Source organism: Tamandua tetradactyla, chromosome 21 (genome assembly GCF_023851605.1).
Source record: "Tamandua tetradactyla isolate mTamTet1 chromosome 21, mTamTet1.pri, whole genome shotgun sequence".
Lineage (NCBI taxonomy): Eukaryota > Metazoa > Chordata > Mammalia > Pilosa > Myrmecophagidae > Tamandua > Tamandua tetradactyla.
In genome coordinates this window covers 49627851-49642298 of record NC_135347.1, presented here as the reverse complement: position 1 = coordinate 49642298, position 14448 = coordinate 49627851, and the positions used below count along the sequence as shown (strand labels likewise).

The 14448-nt window shown below is 38.7% G+C and overlaps 1 pseudogene; it reads left to right on the top strand.

Annotated features, from left to right (window-relative positions):
• Window positions 1–1366: 1366 nt before the first annotated feature.
• LOC143665207 (large ribosomal subunit protein uL6 pseudogene) overlaps window positions 1367–14448 on the top strand; it is a 35680-nt pseudogene continuing 22598 nt past the window's right edge.

The window sequence follows — 14448 nt, the reverse complement described above, 5'->3', positions numbered from 1 at the left end:
GAAAAATAACATCCACAGAAAAGCTGTAAATTTCCAAGCACAGCACCACAATTAGTTGTAGAATATATTTCAGAGGTTGACATGGGTTACAATTTCACAATTTTAGGTGTTTACTTCTAGCTGCTCTAAAATACTGGAGACTTATGGGGGAACAAATGTTAGAATAAATTTAGATTGAAATACTAGTGATCAATGAAAGGGAGGGGTAAGGTATATGGTATGTATGAATTTTTTTCTGTGGTCTTTTTATTTCTTTTTCTGAATTGGTGCAAATGTTCTAAGAGATGATCATGATTATGAATATGCAACTATGTGATGATATCGTGAATTACTGATTATGTATGTAGAATGGAATGATCATAAGTTAAGAATGTTTGTATTTGTTTGTTGCTATATATTTTTTAAAAATTTAAAAATTAATAAAAAAAAGAAAAAAAATCACCAAACAAAGCAAAACAAAAAAAATGAAATATCAGAGACTAAAAGAGGTATCAATTTAATCATTCAGCGTTCATATTCATTTGTTAAATCCTATCTTCTCTGTATAACTCCACCATCCCCTTTGATCTTTCCATCCCTCTCTTTAGAGGTGTTTGGGCTATGGCCATCCTAAGTTTTTCATATTGGAAGGGTCTGTCAATAATATGGGGTAGGGAGATGGAACTATCTGATGTTCTGGAGAGGCTGGGCCCCCTAGGTTTTAGGACTTATCTGGACCAGGGACCCATTTGGAGGTTGTAGGTTTCTGGAAGGTTACTCTAGTGCCTGGAACCCATGTAGAATTTTATATATTGCCCTAGGTGCTCTTTAGGGTTGGCTGGAATGGTCCTGGTTGGGGGTTGGCAGGTTATGATAGGTAGCAAGGTCTACCTGAAGCTTGCATAAGAGCAACCTCCAGAGTAGCCTCTTGAATATTTGAACTCTCTCTTCCACTGATACTTTATTAATTACACTTCTTTTCCCCCTTTTGGTCAGGATGGAATTGTTGATCCCAAGGTGCCAGCTCTGCACCAGTGATTTTTATATGTGATGGATTATGAGAGCTTTAGCTACAGAGCCTAAGAATAATGTCAGTTTTCCATTATCCCAAATCATGAAGTGAAGTAAAGACTTCACCGGAAGTCATTTGGAAGCACCATAGTCATTTTTTTCGCAACACGTTTTCCCTCCCAGTTCCTTCAGCTAGGGCAGATTTTACATTGGTAATACTTGGCAGCACAGGGGTACTGAGAGGTTTTAATCTAGCCATTAATAATAACAGCAAAAAGTCATGGGACTCACTTTTTAAGTACATTGATGCAGTGTCACCATTTTGAAGATGGGGAATCTTGGGCATTGAGACGTCAGGCAACTTGCTGAGGTCAAGATGAGTGGCAGAGTCAGGTTTCAAACCCAGGCATGTGGCACTACAGCTCTAGCCATTAACCACTTGGCACCAGCAAGTGATTCTGCGAGTTTCATTTCCTGGCAGCTGACAGAGGGCCAACACCTACCTCAAGATGGTGTGAGGGTCAGAGATAATTACATAGGTAAGCACCTGACATGTAATAGTCACTCGGTAAATGATTTTTTTTTTATTTTACCAGGTAAAAGGAGCAAACCAAATAGTGGATAATCCACATAGAGATAACCAGTAATTGACTGGGCTTTCAGAATGAGCTTAATAGTTACACTTTTGCTCATGTAGTTCATCCTTCTTTTATATAAGAAAACCAATTCCTGGTGGCTACTCAGGGATCTGATTTGGGACACAATGAATGGGAGGTGAACAAGCTAAAAGGCTAGAGATCTATTGCTGGGTTCATCCAGTGCCCATCAGGATGAAACCTGAAAATCATTTCTAAATACCCAAGACAATTGGTTAAATATTTTTCACTAATGTAACAACCTCTAAGGAAAATATCTTAAAATGGTAAGTGGCAATGGTGCCAAGATGGCTTTGCCAGAATTTGAAGTCAGCTTTAAGAAAATGACTTGTTTATACCATATCTTTATTAAGACCATAAAATTGGTCTACACTTCCTGGCTTATCTCCCCAGATAGGGTTTCCAACACTTTCAGCGTGCCTTCTCATGTGCTGATCCCTGTTCTTGGAATGTACCTTCTTCTCTCTCTTCCTGGAATGCTCCAATTCATCCTTCAAGACCACATCTCGGGCAGGCCATGGTGGCTCACTGGTAGAGTTCTCACCTGCCATGCTGGAGACCTGGGTTCGATTCCTGGTGCCTGCCCGTGTAAAACAAAACAGAATGAAACAAAAATAGGGTGAAGTCCTTCCTATCCTATTTCCCCAGGGAGAATTATTCTCCTCTGTGCTCCCACAAAACATTGTTGTACCTTGTTTATAGCATCATCACAAGGTATTACATTGAAATTGTTTGCCTTGTGAGCTCTTCCAGGCCAAAGACCATAATCTACAAGGATATGTCAGGGACAAGAACAGTCTATGACACACCTTAAGTGTTATATAAATACTTGTTAAATGAATGAAACATTTTCAATGGTACAAGTTTTTTTTATTAAAGGAAGTTTGACTGTAGAAAGTCATCTGTCTGATTGTCAGTGGGCCAACCTAGGAGTTCTCAGTGGTTTTTTTTTTGTGATGGAAGAGATGAACTTGAAGAAATGAACTCTTTTGCATTCTTGTCTGTAGTGGTGGAAGTCATAGGTAAGAAACGGACCTGGGATGAGTTAAAGAAAATGAACGACCACCAGCAGGAACAAGAACTGCAATTGCATTGCACCCAGAATAGGTGGCCTCGGTTTACCATCCTACCTGAGTTTGGACTGAAAGATGGCCTTGCAAGATGGCCATAGTAGATTTTAAGACCAATGATATTTGTTACTTATTTTTCTGAAGTCCTGAACTATGCTGTATTTCCCCTGCCTTTACTCAAACTTTCTATAAAACTTCTGCTCTTCATAGCAGTCTTGTGTTAGTGGTGTATAGGGAATTAAGATAAAGAGTAAAGTTTCCTTTATTTCTTCTTTACTCCTTCTCCTAGAAATTTTGCATGCACTGTTCCATTCCTTTTTTGTGAAGTTAATTCCTTCTCATCCTCAGCTCAATTGTCATTTGCACAGAGAAACTTTCTCTGATCTTCCTGACTCGGTCAATTCCCTCCTGATGGCTTCTCCTTAGTAACAAATTTCATAGTTGCGCTTTTACATTTGCTTGCAAGATTATTGTACTAATGTCTGCTTCTCTTGTGTTTCAGAAGCTCCACGAGGGCCAAGACCATTTCAGTTTTTGCACTGTTCTATCTCCAGCATAGTAACTGCTGCAAAGTAGATCTCAATAAATATTTGGTCGGTGAAGTCAGGCAGAGAAGCAGTCTTCAGTGTGAACTGAGTCAGAAGCAGATGAGAAAAAAACTGTTTTCTCCCAATTACACTAGACGTAGGTGATTCTTGAAATGGAAGGTAGCAGATATTTGAGTTGCATATGTACATTCATTGAGTACCCCTTTGTGCCAGGCTCTGTGTTAAGTCATAATAATACACATGTGTGATACACGTGTGATGAATGAAACATTGAGTCTTGCCCTTATGGTGTCTTTGAGGCTTCTCTTAACTGTGTATATGCTTTTGGTAATCGTGATAATAATAACTTAAAAGTGATAGTTAACATGAATAGTAGATTGAGCATCCGCTATATACCAGATAGGGTACTACGTTCTTTACATTCATCAATTCATTTGCTTTTCACACAGTAACCTGTGAGATGGATATATTATCATGTCAAGTTTATACCTGAAGAAATTTGAATCTCAGAGAAGGTGAATTTCTTGCTCAAGCTTACCCAGCTAGAGCTGAGATTCAAGCAGAGACTGTGGTTAGGCTGACTTTGAAGACTTTATTTTTGGATATTAGAGATAGGGATGAAAGTTGGGCAGAAATAAATCTGAAGCCCTCTGTTTTAGTTTCCTAGGTTGCTCAAAGCAGATACCATGAAATGGTTCAGCTTAACAATGGGAATTTATTAGCTTACAGTTTTGAGGCTGAGAAAATGTTCAAATTAAGGCATCAGCAAGGCAGTGCTTTCTTCCCAAAGACCAACTGCCAGCAATTCTTGGCTCCTCTGCAACACGACAAGGCACGTGGTAGCATCTGCTGGTCTCCCCCTTCTCTTCTGGGTTTCATTGCTTTCAGCTTCTTGCTTCCATGGCTTTCTCTCCTCTCACTCTGTATTCATTCTGTTTATGAAGGACTCCAGTAATTGGATAAAGTCTCATCCTGAATGGAAAGGAGCACCCCTCAACTGAAGTACCTTCATCAAAAGAACCAGCTTACAATACGTTCACATTCACAGGAAAGGATTAGATTTGAGAACATGCTTTTCTTGGGATATATCCAACTTCAAACCAGCACACACTCTAAAATCTCAAACTCTAATGCCCTACCTTCTGACCAAGACTTTCAGTTCATCCAAGTCTGCTTTTCTTGTACCTCCAGCTCCTCAAGCAACCTTATAGAGACCCTCAGAGTCTCAACAACTTATTTTTCTTCCCATCCACTGGCCTCCTTCCAGTGTCCTCCATCCTTAGCATTCACCAACACCCTTGACCCATTCCTAGCACTTTTCTTTCACTGTAACCATCATCAAAATCTCAATGCCATGATCAGCATTCTCTGCTCTTGCACAATTTGATCCTCACATCATCCTTGTGGAGTTGTTATGAAGATGAAATAAGTCAGCACACACAACTCTCTAGGAACAACTCCTAGCACATATAGATTATTGTTGTTTTTATTTACTCTTGAGTAGTCAAGCACTTTGATGAAATGTGGCTGTGCTGATTGAGTGGCCACACCTGAATCCTTAATGTTTCTGCCTGTCAATTTTGTAACTTGGTGAAGTAAAGTTCCCCTACTTGTTTGAGAACTATTTCCAACCTTCTGTAAGTTAAGTCTTCTACTTAACTCTCAATGCCCTCCCCATTAGCAAATGACCTTGGACATCTATTGTTGCCCACTTAGCATCCATCCCCCTTTATTCCTGGGGGAGAAAAGATCCATTCACCAGTCTCTGAACTGTGGTTTTGGTGGATGACCATGTCTTCATGGCCATAATGATTGGTTCAGGAATAGGCATGTGACCTAACGTGAGCCCATCAAAACTTTCCTAGGCTCTTGGAAGTGTGACTCTAAAAAGACACTCTCTTCTCCTGGACACAGATACATCTGTACTTTCTGCCTGAAAATAAAATAAAATCAGGAGAGATCAGTAAAGCCAAGGGAAAGAGGGATTTTAGATGTCATCATTTGGATATCTAGTTTTAACTGCACCCGATGACAGTATACCTCCTTTTAAGTTATGGAAACTAATACATTTCCTTTTTGCTTAAACTATTTTATGTCTATTGAGTTTTATTTCTATCACTTGCAACTGAAAACATCCTGACTCACATACCTTGCTCCTAATCAATGATAAAATGGAGAGTATCACAATTGCTTTCCTTGACTCCTGCCCAGTCAATACATTTCTCTTTATCATATAATTTCTCCTTGGTCCATAGAATGATTGGTACCCTCTTGTTTAAGTCTTACTCCTTTTCCTTTGCCCCTCACTTCACCCTCATTGGTGCCTCCCAGAATTTATCCCATATTTCATTACCTCTTTCTCTTTTCTATCTTCAACTGTTTTCTTCCTTTACTCTTACCTTAAAAGTGCTCATTTTTTCTGTCTTCAAACATGCCACATCTCGATCTTCCCTTACTCACCTAAACTACTCAAAGTGTGAGTTTGAGTTATTCTCTTTGCTTTTTTACCTTCCATTTTCTTCTCTGTTCACTGCTTTCCTATTCCATCACCTCTGGGTCACTGGTGATTTTTTTTTTTTGGCTTGTGCAGGCTCCGGGAATCAAACCCAGGTCTTGGGAACTTCAGGTGAGAATTCTACCACTGAGCAACCTTTGCACAGCCCTCATGGTGATTTTATACTGGAAAATTCAATGACATCTTTAGTCTGGGCTAACTGAACATCTCTTTTATATTTGACAATGTCTTTCACTTACTTCTCACAGCTCTCCATCTTGTTCCTGTGCCCTGGGGACACTGCTCTCTCCAAGTCCCTTAAAACCTCCCTATCTGTCCCTTCTCTATCTCCCTTATAGGTTTTTCTTATTCTGTCCACTACTGTTCTCATACTTCATACTCTCGTTGGGAGATCTGACTATGCCGTGGTTTTAATTTTCACCATATGTTGATGGCATTCAGATCTCTATATATCCAATACACTACTCTACATGGAATTTTAAAACTTTGTTATGTATGTACACTTTGATGTTCCAAGGGCACCTCAAAGTCAATTTAATAAAATCAGAACTTATTGTATTAGTCTCCAATCTGCTTTCTCTGCCATGTTCTCTATCTGTTTGGGGTATCACTATTTCCCAGCCATGCAAGCTAAATACATGAGTGTCACTTTGCCTTTTTACCCTCACCCTGAAGCCCTAACAATTTTATCTCCAAAATATTTAGTGAATCCATTTCTCCTTGTAGTAGACACTGAAGGCCACTGTGGTGGTTTGGAGCTATGCACTCCAGAAAAAGGCCATGTTCTTTTAATCCTTTCCTGTGGGTACAGACGTCTTATAGATGAAACCTTTTGATTAGGTTATTTCAATTACGCTGTGACCCAGCTCATTCAGGGTAAGTCTTGGTCTTTTTGCTGGTGTCCTTTATAAGAGTATAAAACACACACAGAAGTGATGGAGTTGATTTAAGAGAAGCTCATAGAGAAAAGCCCTGGAGAAGTTGAGGACTCACAGAAGCTCAGAGAGGAAGCCACTGGAACCAGAAGCTGAAAACAATGAAATCCAGGCTCAAAGGACTAGCAGATGCCAGCCACGTGCCCTTCCACATGACAGAGGTGTCTTGGAGGCCAGCAGCCTGTATTTAGAGTCCAGCTTATCCCGTCAATGCCTTGAGTTGGACAGTTTCATGGCCTTAGAATTGTAAACTCGTAAGCTAATAAATCTCCATTGTCAAAAGCCAGTCCATTTCTGGTATATTGCATTTCATCAGCTTTAGCGAACCAAAACAACTACCTACTCAACAAACATCCTCTCTGTCTTCTTCCTTGCCAACAAAATCCCAGTTGTGCCCAGGCATCCATATGCTACCGAAGGGCTATGTACTAAAGGGAAAGCTGGCATCAGTCTCAGTCCCAGCTCCAAAGGATGCCTCTGGATTTGTCTACTCCAAGACATTTATGATAATTCCTCTTAAAGCATAATTTGGAAACATTAAGTTATCAGCATAGAAATAGCTATCTCCTATATGAAGGATATGATCATTATTCTGTTGTCAATGAACAAAGGCAAAACAAAAGGAATTATAAGGGAAGGGGGAGGGAAACACCCACAGACACTCTGAAATGATAAATCTTCTTTTATAGTTAAGTAAACCGGTTTGTTGTCAGCTGACTTTGTTCATTCTGTTACCACATTTTGGAATGCCCTTTTACCCTCTCCACCTCCCAAAACCCAAGTGACACGTTTTCTAGGAAATCTTCTTAGCCAACTGCCAGTCCCATTTAAACATAGTGTGTTAGAAAACCCTTCCTCTGTTTCAGGAAGACACACACACACACAAATTACCCTCTCTCTATTTAGGAAGAGAGAAAAAAAAACCCCTACATTTTATGGGGTAAAAATGGGCTTCATGCTAAATACACCTAGCTAAGTATGTTGGGATTTTTTTAAATGGGGGACGAAAAAAAACCCAAACACATTCATTGCCTCTGATTAGTTGTATCTAAGGAACCTGCTGTTCTGTAATTCTAGAGATTGAATTACCTGATATATATATATATATATATATATATCTAATATATATCATGTATGAAAAGTGTGGTTAACAAAATTGTTGAACTCCTAAATAACTGGAGAGAGACTCCCTTAGGAAACACATCCAACAGGATATGTCATTTATTTAGCATTTCATTCAGACTTTATACTTACAAAGTGATTTCTAACAGCCTTGTTAATAGGTGCTTGACAAGGGTAAGTAATAATTTACTGGGCAAGGTGTAAAGGTTCCCATTTCACTCATTTTCCTATTGTAGATTTTGAATGGAGAGCAACAAAACCCTGCTTACAATTTTTTCTCCAACTTTTTAGTTTGAAAAATTTCAAATACTATGAAAACTCATGATATCTTTCACCAAGAATTACCAATTACCAACATTTTGCATATATGGTCTTTTTTTTCTCTGCCCTTCCTTTGTCCTGCCCCTGAACACACATGCTGTACAATTTTATTTCTGAATAGTTTGAAAGTAAATACAGATATCTCACTTCACGTCTTGATCCTTCAGCATGCATCTCCTAAGAATAAGGACTCTCTTCTACCCAGCCAAAATTGTCACACTCAAGAAATTTAGTACTGATATGATAAAATATCGAATATATAGTTTATATTAAAATTTGCATAATTGTCCCAATTCTGATTTTTTGATGTATTGTTGTGGTTTTTTCCCTCTGACCTGGAATATTATCAAGAATCATGTATTGCTTTTAGCCTTCATGTCTCTTTAATATCCTTTTATCTAAAACCATCTCCCACTTTTTTTGATTTTACTCTCATGATATTGACATTTTGAAGACTCCAGACCTGTAATTTTGTAGAATATCCCACAATATATATCTGATTGTTTCCATAGGGATGGATTCAGGTTAAGCATTTTTGACAAGAATTCCACCTCAGAGATTGTGTTGTTAATGCACAGCACCAGAAAGTTGTCCTATTATTGGTGATATTGAATTTGGTTAATGGAATCATTGATTTTTGACACCTTGTAGTGATAAGACTGATATCTCCATATATTGAGCATTTAATAAAGTAAAATGAAAATTAGGTAATTATTCAGAAAAATACTTTATAAAATGAAAGGACCAGGTTTCAATTATCTGAAACTTCAAATCTGCACTTCTTTCTGCACATAGGTCTGACTAGCTTACATCTCCAATTACAGATCAGCCCCAAATTTAAATGGCTTACAGGATGCACAGTATAGTGGAAAGGAATCCAGGATCCAGAGTCCTTAAACTTGTTTCATGACCCTTTTCATGAACTTTTCCTAGGCCTCATTTTCTCTTCTGTCTAATGGAGAGCCAGCACTGTAGGATCTTTAAAAGTTTACCATATTAAAGTTCATTCACATCTGTCAGCAACTGCAAAGTGCTCTGAATCAATTTTGATTCCTAATCTCAAGTTCTTATGCTATGTACAAATCACATCAACTTAATATTTTTTTCTTGGAAGAAATGACTAAACTTTAGGAATAAGAAGGAGCTACAGGAATTATTATCCCATCAATCTTCCACCTGATTGGTGGCTTGGAATCCCATCAGATTGGGGGCTGTTTTAGTTTACTAATACTGCTGGCATGCAATATACAAGAAATGGGTTGACTTCTATAAAGGGGATTTATTAAATTACAAGTTCATGGTTCTAAGGCCATAAAAATGTCTAAACTAAGGCATCCAGAGACAGATACCTTGACACAAGAAAGACTAATGGGAAAGCTCATGTCTGGGTTCTGCTGGTCCTTTGGCTTCTGCTGTCAAACAGCTTCCCAGGGGAGCATTTTTCATCTGCATCTCCAAACATTTCTGTCTGCTTTGATTCTCTCTGTCAGCACTCCAAGTATCTCCTTCAATGCTCCAAACATCTCCAAATGTCTGTATCTGTGTTACTTCTGAAGCAACTGTGCTTTTCCAAAATATCTCCCCTTTTAAAGTACCCCAGTAAACTAGTCAAGACCCGCCTTGAATGGGCGAGTCGAATTTCCATCTAATCCAAAAGTCACACTGGCAACTGAGTGTGTCACATCTCCATAGAAACAGCTTAATCAAAAGATTCTACCCTATAGTATTGAGTTAGGATTAAAGAACATGGCTGCCCCCACAAGTATGGATTAGGATTGAAAGAACATAGCATTTCTGGGATACATAACAGTTTCAAGCCAGAACAGTGGCCATCCAATCTGTGCTTGGGTACTTTAGGATATGTGGTAGTAATAACCTGAAGCAAAATGTTGAGGTGGAAACTTGCTATAGTTCTGCCTCAGCCACTTTAGGACCTCACTTATGATCCCTCAAGTCCCCAGCCTCCCCTTCTCTTGGCCTCAGAAACCCTTTCTTTCATGCTCTCTCAACAACACACCTGCATGTCTATACCTAGAACTCATTGCTCAGCTCCTTTTACCCCTGAGATCTGGACCTCAAGTCTTCCCTTCTTTGACCATCACTTCTACCCTTCTCATTGCCCTTGAACAACACTAGAATGTAAAACTTTTTTTTGACACTTTCCTTCTTCCTTATCTAGCCTACCAATCCCTTACGAATGTATTCATCTCTTTGCCCATTCTGGGCAACCACTTCAGCATTACCCTTATAACTTCCTCAACGCCCACAGCATTTCTAATTATACCAGGTGTACTCGAACATTTATAAACCAAATACTTCTCAACATAGTTGCATAATATAGAACAGCTGTGCAAGGAAACTAAAAATCAACTTGTGAAACATGCTTTAAGGTGAGTGTACTTTTTTAAAAAAATAAAAATAAGAACTTAACTTTTTTGTAACTTGCTCAAGCAAATACTACTGACCAAACTATAGTAAGCATATAGAATAGTAAGGGTATCTTTTCTAGGTGAAAATGAGACACCTGCTATGGCAGCTTAAATTACGTACCCCAGAAAAAAAGTACGTTCTTCATCTTAATCCCATTCCTGTGGGTGTGAACCTATTGTAAACAGGGCCTTTTGAAGATGTTATTTTTATTTAATTAATTTATTTTTATTTATTTAGTTAAGAGGTGATGAACTAAATCAGGATGGGTGTTAATTCGGTTACTGGAGGCCTTATAATGAGAAAGCCATAGGGAGAGCTAGAAGCTGGATGCCAAGGGACCCAGAAGAGAAAGGAGAGAGTATGACCATGTGATGCGAGGCAGGGACACAAGCCAAGGAATCGCAAGGGTCACTGCCAACCCACACCAGAGTGTTACAGATCTTGGGAAGAAAGCATCACCTTGCTGATACCTCATATTTGGACTTCTGCTCTAAAACATGTGAACAAAAAAATTCCCATTGTTTAAACCAACCCACGGGGTGATATTTGTCATAGCATCCTGGCAGACTAAGACACCTGCCAATTTGCCAACATGAGAATGAAAATATTACATACATGATCATAAAGCCATTAAAATATTGAGGGCTGCAGACACAGGAGGTAGCAAATATTCCTTCTGAAGTGTAGTGATATGGTATGGTTTAAACTGAAGATGGAATACAATGATTTTAGAGCAAGATATGCAACCCTGAGGGTTTGGATGATTTTTATTGTATTTTTTAAGAGTAAATAAGTACATCATATTTTACATCAACATGCTGTTAATGCTAATGCAAATCATGGGTGGCCTGTTTTGTATTTCATCCCCCACGGATTTCTTTGCAAGGTCTTAATGTGAGTAGTTATATGCAGAAATCATAACAATATATGAGCAGATCTTAGAGATCATTCATTCTATTAAGTAAGAGAATGAAGGCCGGAAGGGGCAAAACCACTTTTCTGAAGTGGCAAAACTCTGGTGGTGGAGCCAGATCTAAAGCCCGGTTTTGAATTCAAGGCACATTCCCAGACACATTCAAATAGTTTTTTCTGGAAAGGTTAGGGATCTCTGGGGATACCTTAGAGCCACCTTAGGGGAGAGAGTTAATGGTTCTCCTTCTTCAACCGGACCACACTACTTTGGGATGTTTTGTGTATTGTGGTTTGGCTTAAAATTTTGAATTAAAAAAAGATCCTAGTGTTAAAATGAATATATATTTAAATTTTGATAACCATGCTGTGATAGTTTGAAGTTATTTACTCCAGAAAAGGCCATATTCTTTTAATCCAATCTTGTGGGTACAGACCTATTATGGGTGGGACCTTCTGATTAGGTTGTTTCAGTTGACAGGTGGCCCCCTGTAGTAGTTAGGTTCAGGTGTCCACTTGGCCAGGTGATGGTGCCTAGTTCTGTTGCTGTGGACATGAGCCAATGGCATGCGAAGCTCATCTGTCGCTGATTACATCTGCAGTCGGTTAAGGGGAGTGGTTTCCCCAGCAAGGGATATTTAATTTAATTAGCTGGAGGCTTAAAAGAGAGAGGTCAGAAAAGAGCTCGACGCAGCACAGCCCAAGCAGTTCAGCATATATCATCTCAGCACTTGCAGCTCAGCCCAGATGTTTGGAGATGCAGAAAGAAATCACCCCAGGGAAGGCTGTGGGAACCCAGAAGTTGGGAGAGAAGGCCAGCAGACATCAGCCTGTGCTTTTCTGTGTAAGAGCGAACCTCAGATGAAAGTTAGCGGCCTTTCCTCTGAAGAACTGTTGGTTTTTAACTAAGTAAACCCCTTTTCTTAAAAGCCGACCCATCTCTGGTGTGTTGCATTCTGGCAGCTTTAGTAGACTAAAACACCCACCCAATTCAAAGTGGATTTTTTAAAAAATGTTTTTTCAAAGTGGAGCTTAATCCTTTACTGGAGTCCTTTATAAGAGGATAAAAGAGAGAAATACCCAAAGAGAGCCCAGAGAGAAACACCCAGAGCTCACAGAGGGGGAAAAATCCGGAGATGCTAAGAGAAGACCCATAGATGCTCAGAGAGAAAGTCACTGGAATCAGAAGCTGAAAACAATGGAACTCAGGAGTGAAGGACCAACAAATGCTGGCCATGTGCCTTCTCATGTGACAGAGGTGTCCCAGATGCTGACAGCCTTTCTTCAGAGTCCAGGTATCCTATAAATGCCTTCATTGGGACATTTTCATGGCCTAAGAACTGTGTTAAGTTAACAAATCCCCATTGTAAAAGCCAACCCGTTTCTGGTATATTGCACTCTGGCATCTTCAGCAAACTGAAGCACATGCCTTACAGCATCCAAATGATAGGTGAGAATTTTTTCACCATACAATTACTAAGTATTAAAACAAAGCTCTAAGCTATTTGCATTTCATGTATTTTTATTAAAATCTATTCTTTAAATGTATCATGTATGTTTCCATAGATAAAGGTGCAGATGAAAAAAACTGGATAAAATTCTCTCTTTTCCTATCTTCACCATTAGCAATCTTCTCGTTGACTTTGCCAGCATGCCATTTAGCTATTTCAAAATGAAGACAAATAAAATGTATAGAGGCCATGAGATGAAATTAAGAAACAAGCAGGTTTAGGTGTCTGTAAACTCAGTCACTGCCCACCTGGTAGAAGCATGATGTATTGTTGTCTATAAATGGTTAGAAACCTATCCGATTCATACCAGTATGCAGCAGGAACATTTATTTTCACTGTTCCGTTCCTTCTCAAGAAATTCCTCCTTGGAAATACAGGTGTTGGTGTATATTGGATTGTAACAGCACGCATTTTCCTAAAAGTTTTCTTGCATGTTACCATCAATGCTAAGATTCTTATTTCTAAAATTATGGTAACTGTAGCTATCTGTACCTTCTTTGGGTCACGGAATGGCCTATATTTTAGTCCTGTGGTTTTTGAGCATCTAGTTGTTTGCAAAGTTAATTCAGATTACTTAGTGCCTGAATATTTTTATTGGTCATTTTATTCACCCTTCTAAAAAGAATTTAATCACCAAAATGGATTTGAATAGACAGTTAAGAAAATAAAATCCAAGCATAAACCATTGGGGCAAACTCGGTTTCTACAGTGATAATTTGAAACATTTTAGATTTTTCCAATTATGAGCTTCTTCCTTTCATTAGGGCGACTAAATTCAATGGAAATGGAAGCCCATTTCAAAAACACCAGAACATGGATTTTCTTAAAAGAAACTTTTTTTCCTCTAACTTACACAGAAAATTAAGATGATCTGTGATATAAAAATTTCACTTTTTGTTTTTTTCACATGGGCAGGCACTGAGAATCGAACCTGAGTCTCCGGCATGGCAGGTAAGTATAATTTCACTCTTTTAACATTTTAATAGGTGTGTATTTTTCCTCAGTACAGCTATCTTCCTTCACAACCTATGTGATATGATTTCAATATTGAAAATCAAAGACGTGCTAAACTCTGGGCATAATGTTTCTAAACTAATCCAGCATGAGAAGAAAAGTGATTAGATAAGAGACAGTTGCCAATGGAAGATGGATAAGCTACTTCTAGAAACTACCATTACTACTGAGAAAATTAATTGCTTTCCTCTTGTTTTTTGAATACTTTCCTCCAGTTTGAAGAAGTCAAAGTGTGAAGAAAGTACTTAAAATGTTCCCTTCTTGGAACTCTTGGCTCTCCAAAGCAACTTTCTGAGACAGTGGACTAATGTGTTTGAGGAAAGATGATGGTGCTTCTGTGCCTATGAGTGATTAGATTGGCAATTCATTTGTTCATTTAATAAATGTTTATGGTATGCCTACTATGTGGTAGGCACTGTGCTAAATA